This window comes from Mesoplodon mirus, assembly GCF_964341445.2.
Source record: "Mesoplodon mirus genome assembly, chromosome: 5".
NCBI lineage: Eukaryota > Metazoa > Chordata > Mammalia > Artiodactyla > Ziphiidae > Mesoplodon > Mesoplodon mirus.
Window position 1 is genome coordinate 129,447,452 of NC_138980.1, and position 20,386 is coordinate 129,467,837.

The following is a 20,386-nucleotide window of genomic DNA, read 5'->3' on the forward strand; positions in this document are numbered from 1 at the left end:
CTTGCTAAGGCAGAGCATATAGACCTCTTTCACCCACCCTCCCACCTTTTGATAAATCCCCAAATCTAATTTCCTCCTTTATAGTTACATGAAATATCAAATACAGTACATGTGTTGACAAAAAATTCACAGCAACAGAAATTTTTAGAATGTGAATTTTCAAATTACAGTTGACCCTTGACAACATGGGTTTGAACTGCATGGGTCCACTTATATGTGGATTTTTTCAGTAGGAAATACTCCAGCACTACATGATCTGTGGTTGGTTGAATCCAGGGATGCATAACTGCCAATACAGAGGCAGGGGGAATTGCCTATATGGTGGGTCATGGGCCTATGGGATTTTTGACCATGTTGGGGGGTTGGCCCCAACCCCTGCATTGTTCAAGGGTCAACTCTACTGTGTTCTTGAGTCCACCTAGCATTTTTCACCTCAGCTGCCTGGAGGTAGAGCTATGGAGTCAGGGAGATCAGGATGAGGTCATCTTAACTCTACAAAAGTAATGCAGAGAGAGGAACAACAGATTCAAGAGCCATTCCAGAGAAAGCACTGCTAAGACCTCTCATAGGAGAGAACTATTGGATTTTTAAGCTGCCTTGATTACTGGGAATTTTTGCTTTAAGCCTGGAAGTGGCAATATTCCAACCCTACATAGACATTCATAGTTGATTCTAAGTTCAGTAACCTCTAAAAGAAGTGAATTTTAGGCCTGATAAATACTCTGCTATTCACAGTGTCACTTTAAATAGGTGTTTTGTGTCAAAATGAGAGAATTTATGACTTTAATGATTTTAACCTCAAAGCAGCTGGACACTTTGCCAGATACGTGTTGATTATTATAATAACTGCAAGTGATTGTGGGGCCCTCATTGTATGCCAGCCACTGTAGGAAGTGTTTTGCATGTATTATCTCATCAATCCTCACAACAGCTCCATGAATTAGCTGCTATTACGATCCTCATTTTATAGATAAGTGAGTGGAAGCTCAGAAAGGAGAAGTGACCTGCCTAAGGTTACACAGCTGGTAAATGGTAGAGCTGGAATTAGAACTCAGGTTTGTTTAACATCAGAGTCACTCTGATTGGGAGAGGGGCTACTGAAATGAGAGCTCAGGGGTTTAGAGAGTGAGCTGGGGTGTGACGACATCCCCATCTTGGACAGGAGATCTAGGCAATGCCAACAGCAAATGCCTCTTAGAGTCAGGGTGCATCATTCCCACGGGGAGACCCTTATTCTGTGCTGAAGGTGCCACATGCAATCCTTTGGCTCGGAAAAGGGAAGGCTCAACTTAGTCCCCATTTTCCAAAGCTTGCCCCTAATGCTGCCAGCTCACGCCTCGATGGAATATGGAATAGGTGTAGGTGCTTTTTGGCCACAAAGCTGGTTCCTGAATTGTGTGACTGATTCCAAAGCACCCTTGTAGAGATGGGGCAGCGGGGAAGGCACGACAGCGCCAGGAATAAGAGTCTCGGAGAAAAGCAGAGCGCATCACCCAGCATCTCTGGTTCAAGGTCCCCAACCATTAATTGACCTTGACTCTTCCTCACCTGGGTTTTATTAAACACACCCTTTGCACATACTTTTTTTTAATGTAATTATTTAAACATAATTCTGTAAAAGGTGAACGTGCTTTTGCTTTAAGAATTCAGACATCATAAAATCCTTGAGCAGCTTTTAAACATTTAACTCTCGAAGTTTAACAACTTTGGCTGCAACTGTGAAAGAAACAAGTTATAAATGGCATTTAAACACAAACTGAGTTTTTTCTCACAACTGATATGGACTTTAGTCCTGCTCACCACAGGACACAATTTATCTTATCTATGGAAGCCTTTTTTATCTGTCATGGATTCTGGGGGGAAAAATGCATTATGTGTGCTTATCGAATGTAGTTGTTTTAAACTTAATAAATGGCCTTCTAAAAGCCACTTGCGGATTATTTCTAACAGGGCCTACAACCTAAATTGCTCAGGTTTAAAAGTGCACAAAGATCTCACCAAGGCCCTTGACTACTGTCAAGTTCTCTTCTCCATGTATTTGGCACCCAGGTCTAGGTCAGACAAGTCCCAGCTGTAATTTGATGGTGACTAACCTAAGCATTGTGATATATGGCCCTAGAAATGAAAAAGAAAAAACCCATCTCTGAAAGAGTTGAAATTTGTTACCACTTCACTGACAGAAGCTGAATAGTGTAATGGTAGAACAATGTATCCACATTTCTTTGGAAGAGGAAACTAAGAAAGAATGGAACAATCTATATACGTGGGAGGGGAATAGGTCGTGAGTCTCCCAAGGTTAACCGCATTGCCACTACTTCAGTTTTCCCAAGTCGGAAAAAAACAGACCAAGTTTTGCACCACCCAAAATGAAGTCAGACCAGGCCCATCATGTTTTAAATATGTGGTGATGCTTTCTTATGTCTTAAATAAGACATAAGAAAGAACAGTTCTGCCTGCAGGCCCTGTATAATGTTGGCTTTGACAGCTCCTGTGGGCTTTTATGTGACTATTTACTCTGAATAAATAATGGAACCACATTCTCACACAAAGACTGCTAATTCTGCAGCCTTCTGAGATCCACAAGTTACCGCAAAACCAAACCTTGTGTTTACACGTACAAGGGGATCTGGAGCTCCAACGAGGAGCTTGCGTTCGTCTCACATTAGAATCCTTAGTCTAACTAACACCAGGAATCTTTGTTCCTTTTGTATTTAGGTTGTTCTGTTGTTTTTTGTTTGGTTGGTTGTGTCTTCCACAGTTACATTTGGAGGAAGTAATGGGGGAATGGAATGTTTAGATAGATTTGTGGGAAAGAGGTTGACACCGACCTGTCTTTCCCATGAATCTAGCTGTACCATTGAGTTTCCAAAGAGATGCCTTGTCAATTATTTAGACAGTGGAGGGGATTGGCAATTGGCTTTCCTTCTCACTGAATGATGCTAAGTAAGTGCTAGGATACTAGGAATAAGTGCTAAATAGCCAAGAAAAAGGAACAACTACTATTCCCCTCCATAAGCGGGTCTCTTAAATCTCTCACCTTGTGGCCACTGTAGGTGTTCAGATGGCTCACTGTAATGACGGAGGGGAGTAGAATTAGATGCAGATCCCTTCTTTGCCGACCTCTCAAGACTGCAATTATCTCTTGATTCCACAGTCACCACTCCCCAGGCCCTCAGGGAGCCCTCTCTCATTACTATGCCCTTTGGGAATTGAATTCCACGCCAATGAGAATAAATAGATAGAAAAGACTAGAAAGAAAGAAAAAAAGAAGTGGCCCTTTAGGTTCACAGTGGTCAGACTTCAACTTGAAAACAGATGGAAAGAAATATAGGCTGGGGCTACTAGGGAATGTATAAAATTTCATCCATTAAATAAGGTGCATGTTTTTACTCCGACCTATTTGTAGACTTTCTCTTTACTTAGATGCTATGGAACAGAAGTTATTTTTTATAAAGTTTCTTCATTTGCTGACTGTTGTCTGCAGAAACACAAATATGAAAAAGGGGAATATTAGCTTCCTCAGTAACTGCCTGTTAATTACTTCTCCTGACTGTAAGCTCCTTGAGAGAGGCATTGGGTCTTCATCACTGTTGTAAACCCGGGGCATTGTGCATGGGAGATACTTAATGGGTAGTGAATGAATGAATGACTTAGCAACAAGGGGGCTTAAAGAGTTAAGAATTGAGTGCTGTAGTAACAAATGCACTAAATGAGCATTAAGTTTAATCACCATGTGCGTCCATAATGGTGACTTTAAAAGTGAAAAATACTCTTTCTTTCTGTTTACATTGAAGTTCAGTTTTAGGAATGAGTGATGACAAGAAGAGGTAAGGGTCAAAATATTCAATGCAGCTGCAGCATTATTATCAAGGATTGATAAGCAGAAGTAATTAGTAGTCAGTGGCAGGTTAATTTTTTAAGCCCCGAATCAGTCATTTGCAAGGATGGTAAAAAAAAAAAAAGCTGGAAAGCATCAGTTTCTTCTCTGCCCTGTCTCTTTATGATTCAACCACTTTCTTTAAGTAAGTTAGTTATCCAAGGGTGTTACACTGACCCTTTAAAGCCACTAAGTTGGCAAGACTCGCTCCTCCCCTCCCACCAAGTTAATCATTTCTTCTTTCATTCAATGAATTTTTTTACACCTATTATAGGTCAACGTGCTAGTCCTATGGAATAGAAAAAAATTGTACACAGCATCCTTACCTTCATTACTTATAACCTATCTTAGTCTGTTTGAGCTGCTGTAACAAAAATACCATAGACTGGGTGGCTTGTTAACAACAGAAATTTATGTCTCACAGTTATGGAGGCTGGAAGTCCTAAGTCAGGGTGCCAGCATGGTCAGGTAAAGGCCCTTTTCTGGGTTTCAGACTGCTAACTTCTCATTGTATCTTCACATGGGGGAAGGGTCAAGGGAGCTCTCTAGAGTCACTTTTATAAGGGCACTAATTCCATTTGTGAGGGCTCCAGCCTTCACCTAATCACCTCCCAAGGATGCCACCTCATAATACCATCACCTTGCGGGTGGGCTTCAACACATCAAATTTAGGGGTACACATTTATACCATAGTATAACCTAATTGAGGAGAAAAAGATATAAGCACATGAAAAACTAAGGTAATCAATAATGGAAATGTCAATACAAAAAAAGTTAGAAGGCAGTATGTGATCAGAAACCTGAAGAACAGAGTCTACCTTGCCCTCTTCCTTTTTTGGGAAACATCACTTCCCAGACCTGATATACAGGATTACTGTAGAAGCCATGTTCTTGTAGCATGAACTCACCTGCCTGGCCAAAGTTGAATGGACTAGGAGTGGTACCTGACCAAGTCGGACCAATCAGATCCTCTCCTAGGAATTTGGAATTGGGTGCAGTTTGGTTATTCCCCTTTATAGAAGAGATGTAAATATTGGTAGCAGCCATTTTCCACCATGACAAAGCAAGGAAAGTCAGTTGCAGTGAGGAAAGAGAATGAAGCAAATATGAAAAGAGAAGCAAAGATAAAAGAAGGAGGGAAGGGACTCTGGTTCTCTAATGGGCTCTAGTCCCTAGTTACAGCAGTTCTGAGTTTCACTTTTCTCTCTGTCCTTGAGATCCATGAGAGCTTTCTGTATCCGTTTAAGGGTGCACTTCTACTTCTGCAGAAAGCCATTTCATCTTTAACAAGTTGAGTTGATCTGACATCTGGCTGGCCTATGTCATTGGAAATCCAGGGCATTCCTGGTCCAATTTGAGGATGCTTTCTCAATACCCCCTTCCTCCTGCTGAATGTATTTACTAGCACCTCTCATTTTATAGCATCTCAGAGGTTGGGTCCTTCCAAAATTCCCTCATTACCCTTTCTTTTAGGCTCCAAAGTGGACAGGTGCTTCAAATATTTAATTTTATTTAATCCTTACAATAACCCTTTTGTGAGGTAAATACTGTTATTATCAACATTTTGCAGATAAATTTGGTGCACAGAAATTGAGCAAGTTACCTAAAGTCACATATCTAATAAGTATTTGAGTCAGGATATGAACTGAAGCAGTGTGACTCCTGAACACATTCTCCTAACCACTAAGCCACTCTCCCTCATTTTGCTGGTATAGCATAGGGAGCATTGCCTAGGATGATCTTTTCTTCAGCACTTTAAAGTGTTAGGATCTTTCTATTTCTCCCATTCCGTATTTTATTTTTGTAAAGCATAAACCTTGTAGGGGAGACGAGGTAGATACTCACTGATCTCTTTCCTCTTGCCAGGCAGACTGGAAGTCTAAATTTCCTACTCTCCCTTGAAGTTAAGTTGGAGATACATGCTACATACTGGCCCTGGAATGGCACAAAAAGTGACATATGCTCCTTCCTGGACAGAAACTTCTCTAGACCATTTTCTTTGCTCTTTCTTCTTTTTCCACATAGATAAAGAATCCATATCCTGTAGATGATGGTGGCACAGGCTATAAGGAGCCTAGATCCCTGAGTCATCATATGGAGGCAAAATACCTAGGAGAACCATCCATTGCACCCAGTCAATGACTGGGACACGAGTGGGAAATGATTGTGCTGAGCCACTGCAATTTGGGGTTGTTTGTTATAGAAGCTGCCAGTTTTTCTTTATTGATCTACTTAGTGAATTCCCCAAATTGGATGAGCACTGGTGGCCACCAAGAAATTAGGCATTTGGGTATACATACTAAGATTATTTTTTATAGAAGCTTCATCCCTTTAAAAATATCTGATTTGTATTATTAGTGAAAGAAATTAGTGATAATACTCTCAAAAGACACTCAGCCCTATACTTCTGTGGTTGTTAAGAGGATGGTACCATGAGAGTCTTTGCCATAGCTGATGGGGTAAATCTTTCTGTGGTTCCTCAGATCATTCTCTGGATGGTGGGGTCAGCCTCTTGCTTATGCAGGGACAGGGACTTCCATCAGAGTCATGGAGTTACATTTCAGAACAGGATGCTCAAGATCCCAGCTCCAGCTTACATAGAGGCTGCATTTAGTTGCTTTTTGACAGCAGCTGAGTGGGACAGAAGTTGTTTTTTTTTTTTTTTTTAACTTACATACAGTGTGGCCATTCAGTCTTCTTGGGCCCATCATTTTAAGCGTTTTCTCCATTCCTACAAGTTAGAAAGGGGAGTCACTGTTATCCAAATGGAAAGCTTCTGACTTGGGTGAATAAAGAAAGATGTAACAAATGGTGTTGATTAAAGAATGAACCTTTATTTTCTGCGGGTCCACTGGTGGAGCTATCGAAAAAAACCTAAGTGTCCTTATGCTAGGAGGTCCAAACTGTAAGCTGATAAAGTCCTTTTGGGAAGCTGTTGAAAATGTGCAGTAAAAGTTGCTCAGTTTGCAGTTAATCTCATCATTAAGTCAAAGGTCGAGGTTTTATTCCAAATTAAATTTATCATGAATTTATGAAAATGAACTTGCCACATTTATAAATGATCTCAACCATCTCCATATGGTTTTGGTAAATTGTCATCTTGCAAAAGGACATTCTGACTTTCCCAGGGTAAGAGGCTCTCTGCCTGACCATAGTGAAGGTAAGGAGAGACACAAGAGCTAAAATCTATGCTTTTGTTATATTCTTACAGTTTAAATTAAATGTCCCTAGACTGGGCTGCCAAGACATTGCTGCATTAAGATTCAAGGACATGAGCTTGGAGATGTTACACTTAAAATAATCTGTGGTTGTTGTTTTTCTATGTTATTAGCCATTCAATTAATATTCCCTGAGTGCTTTAATGTTCTATGCACTAAGTGCAGCAAAACTGCTACCTACTGTCAACTGGGGTAATTATTTATTTAATTTTTGCTGCCACCTCTGCTAGAGCAAGCCTTGTTTTGATACAGTACAAGATGGGATCCAGAGTCTGGCACATAGTGGGTGCTGAGTAAATGCTTATGCCCATTATGATATCTGAGAGATCCTGTGTGAGCAGCAGCATCAACATCACCTCTGCTCAGACCATGTCCCTGAGAAAAGGATAAACTTTCTCAGGTCAAAAAAGAAAAGGAATTGTTTCTATAGTGTGTTAATGCAACAGACATTTACTGAACAGTTAATTTGTGGTAGACACATTGCTGGGCCCATTGGCTGGGAGACACTCACGCTCTGAACTCTAGTTCCAACAGCAGCATATTGGATGCCCCATGCTTTATTGCCTTGGGTAGATAGGTAATTAGTTAAGCACTGATGCCTTTGAGAATGTCTCCTTTCTTTTCACCCTCAATTATGCCAAGAGGGGAGAGAGGGAGGCATCTGGTTGGTATCAGTGTCAGGGTCATAATATACTCCTATTTTCTTAGGAGTACATGGAATGAAACAAAGTGTTGGACTTCGCTGGTGGTGCAGGGTTTAAGAATCTGCCTGCCAATGCAGGGGACACAGCTTCAAGCCCTGGTCCAGGAAGATCCCACATGCCATGGAGCAGCTAAGCCTGTGAGCCACAACTACTGAGCCTGTGCTCCAGAGCCCATGAGCCACAACTACTGTGTCCACATGCTACAGCTACTGAAGCCCACGTGCCTAGAGCCTGTGCTCCACAACAAAGAGTAGCCCCTGCTTTCCACAACTAGAGAAAGCCCGCGCACAGCAGTGAAGACCCAATGCAGCCAAAAATAAATAAATTAATTAATTAATTAAAAAAAAATGAAGTGTTAACCAACATCTTCTTTGAAATGAGACTGAGAGGGATTAGCTGAGGGGAGGGCATCATTAGAGAGAGAAGCCCCGTTAATCACTGTCTTGAAATAATCCAAGTTGAATATCTTATTGTTTAATTATTTTTAATCTTTTGGAAATACAGAGCCACCCTGGGGTGTTTTCTTTTCTCTCTCCCTCCTACGGAGCAGTCTGCTTGGGGAGCTGAAGGCTTCCTGTGTATTCCTTGAACTGGATCCAAATTCATTACAGATATACTGTGAAGTGGACAGAGATGATGAAGCTGGTAGAGAGGGTGGGGGAAGAGGGAAAGAAAGAGAGCTACCGTAAGTAGCCTGGGCTAGTTTTAGAAGTTGAAAGGTGATCTTTGACCTTCCCATGACTCATAAAGCACTTTATGACTCCCACCCCTTAGTCAAGAATTTTCAAGCTCAACAAAAGCACTTTTAGCTGAAATGCCATTTTCACCCAGCTTCACAAGGACAACTTATTTTAGTTTCTGTGTTGACCAAGTACAGTTCTTCACTTTTGACTATCTGATAGCCGACCAACTTGGTTGATCCATGTGTATTTGTTTGGTCATACATTTCATCCAGATATAGAATTGGGTGGCGAGGTCCTATTTCTCTGTTGTGGGAAATGGATTATAAGATGTGTGTTATTTAGACACATGGATGGATTAGAGCGGCCAATATGCAAAATAAGGAGAGGAGATTTTCCAATCAAAAGTCATCCAGAGAAACAAACCCCTACATTCAGAATGGCATCCAGAGGTGCAAGCTAAGGGAATCCTTATAGCGGAATATTCCTGGGCTAAATACCCTGGACTTTCTAACACTTTCGTAGCTCCGATCTCTGATAAGGAGTACTAATTATTCCATTCACCACCAATGAAATGTCCAGTTTCCTTATCTGGCTCTTTGAAAGGCCCATAAAGCCAGATGAAAGAAGTAAAGCCATTCTTCTTTTAACAGGCTTCGGCATATGCTATGTGGTAGATTAAAATGACTACAAATTCTTTGACATTCTTCAATGAGAGGTGAGGTCTATGTCCTCTCAGCTTGAATCTGGACATTCTCTGTGACTGCTTGACCAATAGAATACTTTGGAGGTATCACTGTGCCCGTTTCTGTGGTACTTTGTTATGTGGCAGTAGATACCTAGAACACATTGGTTGGTTTCAAGGTATGGGCATCTGAATATGGTGATCCATAAGGACCTTTTAAGTTGTGCAAAAATGATCACATTTAATTTTTAAAATCTACTATTTTCCTGGTATTGTGCCAACTTGGGGGGATATTGATATTCATATATGGCTCCCATTTTGAAGAAGTTCACAGTCTGATGGAAATGATAGATGTACGTGGAACATCAAGATTTGAACCAGTGATGCTACTGATGGGATGCAGGCTTAACAAGATTCCCTGGGTTATTCTGAAGAGTGTGACTGGAAACCACATTTTAAGAAGCATTAGCTGTAGAAATACTCCTGAGTTTGGAGTGACTCTCTGAGACTGTGCAGAGACTCATCTGGAAAGCCTCCACAGAGGTGACAGTTCAGCCAACCCAGACTTCCGGCAGCCCTATATGTGTTGTGGTTGGTATAATCTGACAAATGCCAAAAGTCTTCCCCAACCAAAAATACCTTCCTCACTAGCCCCCCTATAGCATTCAAAACTCCTATGTAATAGTCCATCTTTGAATAGGCTTTGAAGGTCTCTGTAAATTTTAAAATATTATTTGGAAAGGGTTACACAGTAGACCATTTTTAGCCCCTAACATATTAGCCTGAATTTCCTTATTTTTATGTTCCAAATTATTATCTTTGATTGATTATCTGGGCCAGCCCTTGAATACTATAGATGCTCAAAATACTTTTTTTTCTGATTAAATAAATACTTGTCCTGGGCTCAGAAAGTTTGCACAATGGTGTTTAAAGGCATGGATTGTTTTAAAGAGAGACACTCCAGTGAGTGTAAGAAACCCCTCCTTTCAAAGCACAAATTGCTTCGAAGGTAAAGAATGACCATATGCTCTTGAAAAAACAAATACACATTTAGCACTGGGGTGGCTGTGAGGAACACACAGCGGGATTCAGGGTGGTGCCTTCAAAGAGGTTGCAATCTAATGAATCAAAATTAGCAACACACTTAGAAAATTACACTGTGTACATATTTTAATGTGAAATAATGTGGCAGCCATTTAAAATGGTATAAGAATTTAGCAACAAAGTCAGCCAGAGGGGCATTCTAGTGCCAAGAAAGTTTCTTCACAAGCTTGTGACAAGAAAGGACCTGGCTCTTTTGTGTGATATGTTCGATGTTGTTTCAGATGCAAAGAATGTCTATAGATCCTGTGAAAGAATATTAGAACCTGAAGGAAGACTATCTTTTGGAAAAGATAATTAAGCATAATAATTGTTTGGGTTAGGAAGGAGGATAATTGTACTGACTCCTTCTCAGCTATTACCAAGACCAGATCTCTTGGGACTATCATAGTCAGAAGGAATTCTTTCACTTATTGTGATTATGTAATCTCTTTGCCCTACCTGTTTGCAGAAATAGGTTAGAAGCCCCACAGCATCGTTCATCCCATTTCTATATAGCTGACAGCCTTTCTAAAATGGAGGTCTGATGATAACACTTCGCTGCTTAAAATCCACAAAATAATCCCAATGCCTCAACCTAACATAGGATTCCAGAGCCTGGCCCCCTCCCTCTCCAGCCTCCTACCTTGCCACAGCTGTTTACACCACAGGCTCTGGCCACACAGCTATTTCTGAAGCTTCTTCCCCCATAGCATTCTCCTCCCATCTAGATGACAATTCTACATGTACTAGAACCAGCTCAAGCATCAAGTCCCCAATTATACATTTGCTTTTAGCTTCCAAGAAAGAACACATTTATTGTGCTCTTTGTTGTGTGCTCATTGCACTTAGAAAAATTTGGCATTCTAGATATGGTTGTGTGTCCTTTAAGCTCACTCTCCTCCCTTCTCTGTTCTTCCCTGTGCCCCAGGAGCCTGGCCCATATGCACTCTGGGTTTCCTTGTCCTCCACCTCCCAGTGGGATTTGGCTAATGGGAGTCACTGGCAGGAGTTCAGAAAGGAGGATGCGAGGGAGTTGAAGTATTTATTCCCTGGCTCCCCCCTGCCTGTTTGCTATGGTTTGTCTGGATCTTTCTACCAAAAGCTACAGTTTCTTTCAGGCAGCCCTATCCCTATAGCTACCCTCTCCTGCCTCTGGGATCCTCTCCCGCTTCCTGCTTATTTGGCTCTCTTGTGGTAGCAGCAGCTCTTACTTGCTACTGGACCTGGAGTACTGCTCTGCCCTTGTCTGTTCCTTGAGACCCTGCCCAGGCCTTGTGGACAGTCTTTAATTTGTTTTTACTAATTACCCAATCTGAGTGGGCTATCTGTGTCCTGTAGGACTCTGACAGATACACCTAGTTTGCAGAGTAAGTTCAGGAACTTTATGTAACATCTATAACCTGATAATTTGGTATCTTTTTTTCCAACATGCCATCTGAACTGCTTCTTTGAGCTGTAAGACAGGTAGCCCCAGCCTGCTAACAACAACAGAAAACATTATTCCAAGCCCCCTGCTTTTGCATCTCAGATAGGGAGTTCGGACGCCATGTCTACTTACTGAGTCCACAGTGACAGATCTAGTCAGTTAAGATTAGGAAAATTCTAACAGTAGAACTTTGATAGTTGGGTGTACCCTATCCCCACTAGCAGTGGAGGAAACATTTATATGGAGGCCAGAGGCAATCTAGAGAACCAGTCCTGATATTCCAATCCCACTGCCCAATATGGTGGTAGCAATTCCATTAAATAGCAGGTGTTTGTAATTCGGGTTGTCATAGATAATTAATCCAAAGTAGATGCTCAATACATGCCTGTAAAGTAGAATTTAATTGGATGGTTTCTGCAAGTTGCAAGCACAGTGGAGTGCTGAGTCGAAGCCAGAATTGAATTCTAGTTTGAACCCACCAGTTTCTGAAGGCCCCCAGGTCCTTCCTGGGACACTGGTGGCAGAGCTAACATGTGACCCACCAGTGGAGTGTCCCAAGTGGAGAAGACCACCCAATAGTCTCTAAATTGCAAGCCAAGGAGGGTAACTTGCTGTAAAGTATTTGCCAAATGATAATGTCAACCACACATAAACCACAGTGGGTGGAAAATTACATGTCTGAGCTGGGGACTGTCGTACATTTAAAGGTTAAGATCAGCAAGGAATTCCTCTGGCTTTCCTCCCTGACAAATGTCCAGGTTCACACAGGCAGATATATCTGAGCCTCTGGGCTGGGCGGTCTGGAGAGGCAGCCACCACAGAGAAGGAGTTTTTTCATGAGTGATGCTTGTGGATGAAAGTGAAACCCCTGACTTGTGTGCCCAGGGGCTAAGATCTGAACTCCTGGCCTGAAAGAGAGGCTCTATTGAAAGAACAGTAGGCCTCCCTATACTGAAATTGGCCAGTGGGATTTTTTCAATTTGCACCTGGTGTTGGGCAGGGGTTCATGAAAATCCACAGAAAGGAATGTTTCCGAGTTGAATGAGGGAAGAGGGGAAAAAAAAGTCGTCCTTTGGAATCATGAAAAGCACTGATTCAATGTGTAAAATGGAGACCTAAGTCTTTGCTGAGGAGGACATTTCTCAGCCAGCCTTGGAGGTCTACACTTCACAAACATGTGCAGTGGAGTATTCGCTGTCACCTCATTGGTTAGCCTTTGAAAGCCGAGCTGCGATGCTCAAAACCACCCAGGAGGAGCCAGAAAGGTTGTCCTTTTCTAACCAGGAGTCTTTTCCATCTTCTCTTTCCAGTGCAGAAGGCTTTTTCCAACCCACTAAATATTTAAAATTCATACTCGGTGACAGCCCTTTCTTGACTTAAGTTGAAGGGGTTGGCATTTTTTGAAGCCTACTTCTTGTTTCCAGAAGGGCCAGAGTCTTTCTATAAAACATATGTTTTATTTCATCTAGAATTTCATTTAAGTAGTACAAAAATAAGAAATGCTTATATACAAATTTCAAATGCCACTAAAGAGACTAATTTAAAAACTTAAAGTCACCCTTAATGTTAATCTAGAAATGACCACTATCAAAGGATTGGAGGGTACTTTTCCACGCTTTATTTTCTAAGCATTTAGGAACATATAAAGCATGCATTTTTTTAACTCTAAAAGAAGAGCCAAATGTATATTTTAGGACTTGCAACTACAATAACTGAAATTAAAATCACCAAAGACCACAACATTGCTTTGTTGAAAGGAAACCTCTCCACTCCTATTTTACCTGACTTCCCTGAGGATTTGAAATTGTTGATGAAGTATCTCTTTGAGCTCTTACTGCTTCTGATCAATTTTCTGTCCTAGCAGCCTTTTTGCTCCTTGGTCTCTAAAACCTGTGGCTTCTAAAGCTCTTCTGTTTGGTGACTTCAGGTCTATATGCCCAAGATTTCCAAATTTGTGTTCTACATCATCCTGGGGCACACATTTTAAACATAGTATAGCAATACGAAAACAAAGTTATGCAGTGGATTCTCTACATTTAAATAAACTGCTTCTCTGATAAGTATAAATGATCTAAGTGGTTTTATTCTTGGCACATCGCTAGTTTTTGAGAAGTTTAGGAAACTTTCAAATGACTTGTTCTAAAAATATTAGGCAGGACATGTATTTGGGAACTTTGGAGTCAAGTGATCAGACCTAGGGTGAGGTAGAGAGAGAGTGATTCAGGATACAATTTTTATTCTAGGGCTGGGTCCACATGAATGGTGGGAGAAGGATGGTACTGTTAACCCAAGTAATGTGGAAAATCTCTGCTATGTTTCATTTAAATGCCCTGTAATTTTTTTTTTTTTACAAAAAGGGTTGTTCTAACATTGTGAGCTCCTGGTTTCTTCATCAGGCAAGGCTGCTGGCCCATCACTCATGATTTCGGTTTTCATTACAATGCTCATTTGCTCCCAGGTTGACTTAGCCTCTGTCTTCTTTGTGGTCCTGCTTAAATGTGCTTGAATTCATCAATGTGCTAGGTTAAGGCTGTGGTCAGACTTAAAATAATTCTTTAAGCTGATAGATTCAAAGACTTCAGAAATGCACATTGGACATTCCAGTGCATTTATGAAAAACTGAGAATTTGGGACATATATAATAATGATAATGAAAAAAATGTAATATCTGACTATGCACCATGCATTTCATCAGATGTTTTCATAAGGCTTATCTCACTTAATTCTCCATCAGATGTTTCATAAGCCTTATCTCACTTAATTCTCCACTTAATAATAAATGTAACTACATTTATTATTCACAGATGTGTAAGCAGAGGCTCAGAGAGGTTAGTTAGTTCACTTGCCCAAGGTCACCCAGCAGGTAAGTTGCAGGGCTTAGATTTGAACCTAGGCTATTCTACTCCAGAGCCTTAACTACTGTCTTTCACTGTCTCCCTTTATTGACCTGGGGCATCTCTCATCAATTTAACTGTGTGATGGCATTTCAGGCTAGCAAGGGACCTCAACCCTGGGTGCACACTGACTCACCTGGGAAACTTTTGAAATATACCAAGCCTAAGCCCAGCCTCCAGAGATTCTGACTTAATTGGAGTTGAGGCCAGTATTGATATCTTCAGCTTAGGTATAGGCCAGTGTTTGGGGTTTTTTTGTTTGTTTGTTTTTTTCTGTACGCGGGCCTCTCACTGTTGTGGCCTCTCCTGTTGCGGAGCACAGGCTCCGGATGCGCAGGCTCAGCGGCCATGGCTCACGGACCCAGCTGCTCCGTGGCACGTGGGATCTTCTCGGACCGGGGCATGAACCCGTGTCCCCTGCATCGGCAGTTGGACTCTCAACCACTGCGCCACCAGGGAAGCCCCCAGTATTTGGTTTTTTAAAAAAGTGATTCCAAAGCTCAGACAGGCTCTGGATTAGAGATACATTTTCTCTGAGAAATGGATGCATAAAAAAAAAAAAAAAAAAAAAACCTTTGGGGGTTTAATGGCTTCCTCTCATTGTTTTCCCCCTGCTCTGAATGCCCTTGCCTTATTTTCCATAGACACTCCTGCCTCAAGAATCAGCTCCTATAAGAAGTTTTCTAATCGTCCCTTCCTTTGTACTCCCTAAGCAATTTCATATTTAGCTTGGCCTAGTTATTGTGGTGAGTGCCTCGTAGTTGGATTTTAATCGATTTACATATGCTGCATCTTCCCACCCAGTTAATCTGTAGAGTCCTTAAGGGCAGAACTACGTCTTCTCCAACTTCTGTTTCCTTTCAGGTACCTTGTTTAGTGCTGTGTGTACAGGTGTGTGAAACATGCTGGCTGAGTTAGCAGCAAAACTGCTGTGGGATTTCAGATCTGTGGAAGGGTGAGCAAGGGGCAAAGAAGAAAACTAAATCAGGAACCAACAGTCTTGGTATAATAATCAACTTGTATTTCATGTATGTATTCAGTTGATACTTACTGAGTACGTACTACACGGCAGTCATATTCTAGTGAGAGACACAGAATCATCACGTAGATCCATAAACAGGTCATTTCAGATAGTATTGATATCTTGAAGGAAATAAAAGAAATTAATGTGGAAAAGAGCGACTGGGCAGGAAAGGGGCCTTTGGGAAAATTGGGGAAGGCCTTGCTGAAGGAGAGGATGTTTGAGACTAAAATCTGAGATGTCAGCCATGGAAATTCTGGAGAGTGTTCCAGACAGAAGCCCTAGAGGTAGACATAACTTTGGTTTGTGTGCTTGAGGGAGAGAAAGAATGTCATTGTGGGACAAATACTGAACAAAGAGGCTAGTGCAGAGGTCAGAGATGAAGGCTGCGCCAGACTCTGTGGCCTCGAATGTCACAGTAAAGAGTATGGATTTCATTGTGGGCATAATGGAATTTTGAAAAGCGCATGTAACCTAACTGCAATTCACAGTCAACTGATGATGCAAATGCAAATGTATGTGGGTATGTGGGCTGTCCTAATTATTTTATATTTTTGGATGGGGGCCTTAAGGAAATTCTACTAGTGACCTCTAGTGTAAGGAAAGCTTTAGTGTATTCGGTTCTATTTGTTCCTTCAAAACATGGCCCTGACCCCAGTGTCCAAATGCCTGAGGGACAGATCATCGACTATGTTTGTTTGTTTGTTTTTTTCTAACTATGCTACAATGGAGGAGGGGGAAGGAATACCCCTGACAAAATGTTTATCTCATTTTACTTTGGGGGTAACATGGCAGTAGCAGAGTTGTGGTTCACTGTGTCATTTAATAACATCAGTTGACTACACAGCTCAGCTTTCTTTTTCATTATTTCAGTATGAAACCTATAAATAGCAGAAACCTTGTGATAAACATTTGGTGTATTATTTATTGCCTCATAGATTCTGTAAGTCAGGAGGCCAGGCACAGCTTAGCTGGGTCCTCTGCTCAGGGTCTCAGAAGGCTGTAATCAGACTATCTGCTAGGCTGCATTCTCATCTGGAGGCTTAACTGGGGAAGAACCTTCTCCTGAGGTCACTCAAGTTGTTGGGAGAATGTATTTCCTTGCAGCTGTAAGACTGAGTGCCTGGCTTCTTGCCATCTGTCAGCTGGAAGTCATTCTAGAGGCTCCTATCAGCCTCTTGCCGTGTGGGTCAGTCTGTTAACAAGACAGAATCTTAAATAACACAACATAATCATGGAAGTGACAGGCCATCACCTTTGCCATATTCTATTGGGTTAGATGCAAATCTAGGGTCCATACATCAGGGAAGCAGAATACCTAAGGGCATGAATGCCAGAAATACAGGACCAGGAGTCATGGGGGCCATCTTAGAGTCTGCCCACCACACTTGGTTTTATTAAAAAAAGATGTTTGTCTTTGGAAGTTATAACCTACTAATGTAATAAAATTCAGTGGTTGCTGATAAGCAGATGTCTTAAACATTTTACCTTTATAAATGTAAACTTTGTTGTTTTGGGGTTTCCTCTGAAAGTAGAGAGGGAGGTACATCTTTTTTACATGAATTTGAACTGATTTGTAAACCGACAAACATCTGCACAGTTATTGGTTTTTATGACAGTCCAAGGCTACCTCCTATCTTTTTGCAGTGAGATCACTCCATCCTGTACTATACAATAGCAGCCAAAATAAATCTGTGGAATTTTTTAACCTGCCTTTCTAGGAGACTGCTGTCCCTGGAATATTTGCAGAGTGAAGTCCTCTGTGCACACTCACATGATGCTCTGTCATCTTTGGGAGGAGAGCCAATATTATAAAATGTTGCCAGGAGAAATAATGGATCACAGCAAAATAACCTGGGCACTTAACCAGCCTGTGAGTTTGACATGCTTGATGTCCATATCCTTTTAGCAAAGATTTGCCTTTTATTGCCACTCTTTGCCTAGCCAGTATTTTAGTGGTTCCTTTTGCTTCTGGAAACATCAGCCCCAAGATATTAGATCCACAGTGTGGTGGTGTCAGGTCAGAAGCAGTGCTAAGGAGTAGCTTGGAGGGAGTACCGAGAGTCCCCACCCATCCCACCCTCCCCTCCCCATTACCACTGCCCTTTTAAAAATATGGACAGTTGATGTTTTCTCAGACTTATGTGAAATGCTATGCAAATTGGGCTCCAGGATAAGACTCCTACACCTACACCCTTCTAACTAGATTGCAGCCCCCACACCTCTCCCATTGAGGTGTTCTGAGATTCCTTTCATTTTAGGTTGATATCAGCTAAGAGAGATTTGGAAGCACATCTTTTCCTTTACACATGCCTTAGAATTCAAAGGGGGAAAAATCATTGTAAATATTGTCTAAAGGACAGATGTGAACTAGCTGCTTCCCAGACCCAGACAACTGGTTTGGTTTCTTCTCTGGGAGGTGGTTGCTGCCAACCTTTTCAAGTTTCCTGGGTCAAAGAAACCGAAGTTAGAACCTGTAAGTGTTGACTAAGACAGATGTGGCAACTTTGATCAGTTAAGTATGAATAAATCAGAAATTCAAGGTTTGAATTCTCTCTGAAATACATACACACTTAGAGGGTTAGGAGACAAAGCATTTGGCAGAATAGATCTGTGGAGTTGCCAGCCATATAATGCTTGATAAATAGCCAGATAGCGTTTGCCAGACCCAAAAGCAGCCAGATTTGCTCCTTTCCACATTAAAGGAACATTAAGGTCTTTATCTATTGACCTGGACCTACTGAAGAAAAGGGACTTTTAGGGTTGAGACTTATGTTTCTTGGAAAAAAATCACTTCCAAATGCCTAATTATTGCTGAGATCTCTGTGTGACACTGCATATCTAATGCCTGATATTCAATGATACACAAGTGTGGAGTCTGCAAATAAGTAAAGGATGTTATAAAGAGGGTAGAGACCAATATGCCTCATTAGGTTGAGCAAGCATAAGGACAAGTAATGGCCTCTGACTGCAGTAGGGGAAAAGTAAATGAAATGTTAGAAAAGATGGCACTATGTAACAAACAAGGCCACAGCTGCATCAGGATGTAAAATGACTTTCCCAAGAGCCCCAGGTAGAAAGTACACAACAGATAGACGTTTGAAGTTCTAAGAAAAAAGAGATGTACTCAAACGATAGTGATAATTATTTTTTTTGACAACTGGCACCTCTTTGATAAGTTTACCTTTTTAAAAAATTATTTATTTATTTATTTATTTATGGCTGTGTTGGGTCTTCGTTTCTGCGCAAGGGCTTTCTCTAGTTGCGGCGAGTGGGGGCCACTCTTCATCGCGGTGTGTGGGCCTCTCACTATCATGGCCTCTCTTGTTGCGGAGCACAGGCTCCAGACGCACAGGCTCAGTAGTTATGGCTCACGGGCCTAGTTGCTCCGCGGCATGTGGGATCGTCCCAGGGCTCGAACCCGTGTCCCCTGCATTGGCAGGCAGATTCTCAACCACTGCCCCACCAGGGAAGCCCAATAATTATTATTTATTTGTTGTTATTATTGCTACCATTTACTAGATACCAAGCATGCACTTGAAACTGGGCTATGTTCTGTGCTACCCCCTGTGCATATACTATTTATAAACCTAACAGCCCTTCAGCACAAGTATTCAGTTGGTGTGACTTCTTTTATAAGATTCCCGATCAGAATCTAGAAGCCATGTTGTTCCATATGAATTTTAGGTTGCTATGGAAAGATATCTCTGAAGAGCTGGGATGCCTTATACCTAGAGGTCCTTGCAGATTTCCAGCCATTCAAACACACTGCCTTGCCCAGTCTAACCCAAAGTGATTATATAAAGCATATCATAGAACCAGGTTAACAACTATGACAGATAGGTGGCCCAGTCTGTGCTCAAATTTGCTAAGAAACTGCAAATATTATTTCTTAGAATTAATGGACCAAAGTATAATATTTCTTAGAATTAATAACCAACTGGCCAATTCTATACTGATTATGATATGTGAAATAATTTTTATTGGGAGCTTATATAACAGATACTATTCTAATAGTTTCTATATATAGTAACTCATTTAATCTTTACAATAACCTTATCATATAGTTTTATTCAGGAGTGACTAATATTTGAGATAGTGTTAGAATTGATGAATTGCTGTAACAAGCATCCCCTAAATCTTAGTGGCTTCATACAATAGAAGATTTATTTTGTGCTTAGGTCACAGTCAGTTGGATGGTTGGCAGACGGCTTTTCACATCATGATTTGCAGAGGCAGTGACAGCTATGGGGTCCTCTGAATCATCTCCTGGATCTTCTGTAGTTGGCCAGCAGACAATGAGACAGGAGAAGGAGCATGGAAGATCCTGTGGGAGGTTTGAGGGGTCATCCCAGTAGTGGCATAACTACTTGCGCCCACATTCTAATGGTCAGAATTAGTCACAGGGCCTCACACAGATGCAAGGAGAAAATAGGAAATGGGATTTTCCTTTGTTCCCAGCAAGGAAAAGAAACCATGTGGTAAACATACCACAGTGTTTCTGCCCCAGATAGATACTGTGATTATCCCCGCTTTATAGATGAGGGAATGAAGGCTCCAAGGTTCACTACACTGTATCACACAGTCAGTGAGTAGAGTGGGGTTATAAAAACAAGTAGTTTTATCCCTGAGCCCATGCATGTAACCACAATTCTGCTGCCCAATATAGTAGGGTGAGAAACATTATTCTCAAGGTATCACTATTTCGTTTGATAGTTTCACCCCAGGTCTAGCCCCAGATTATTATTTAAATATTTTTATGACTGTGTAAGTGTGCCATTTACAGAGTCCCAATCGC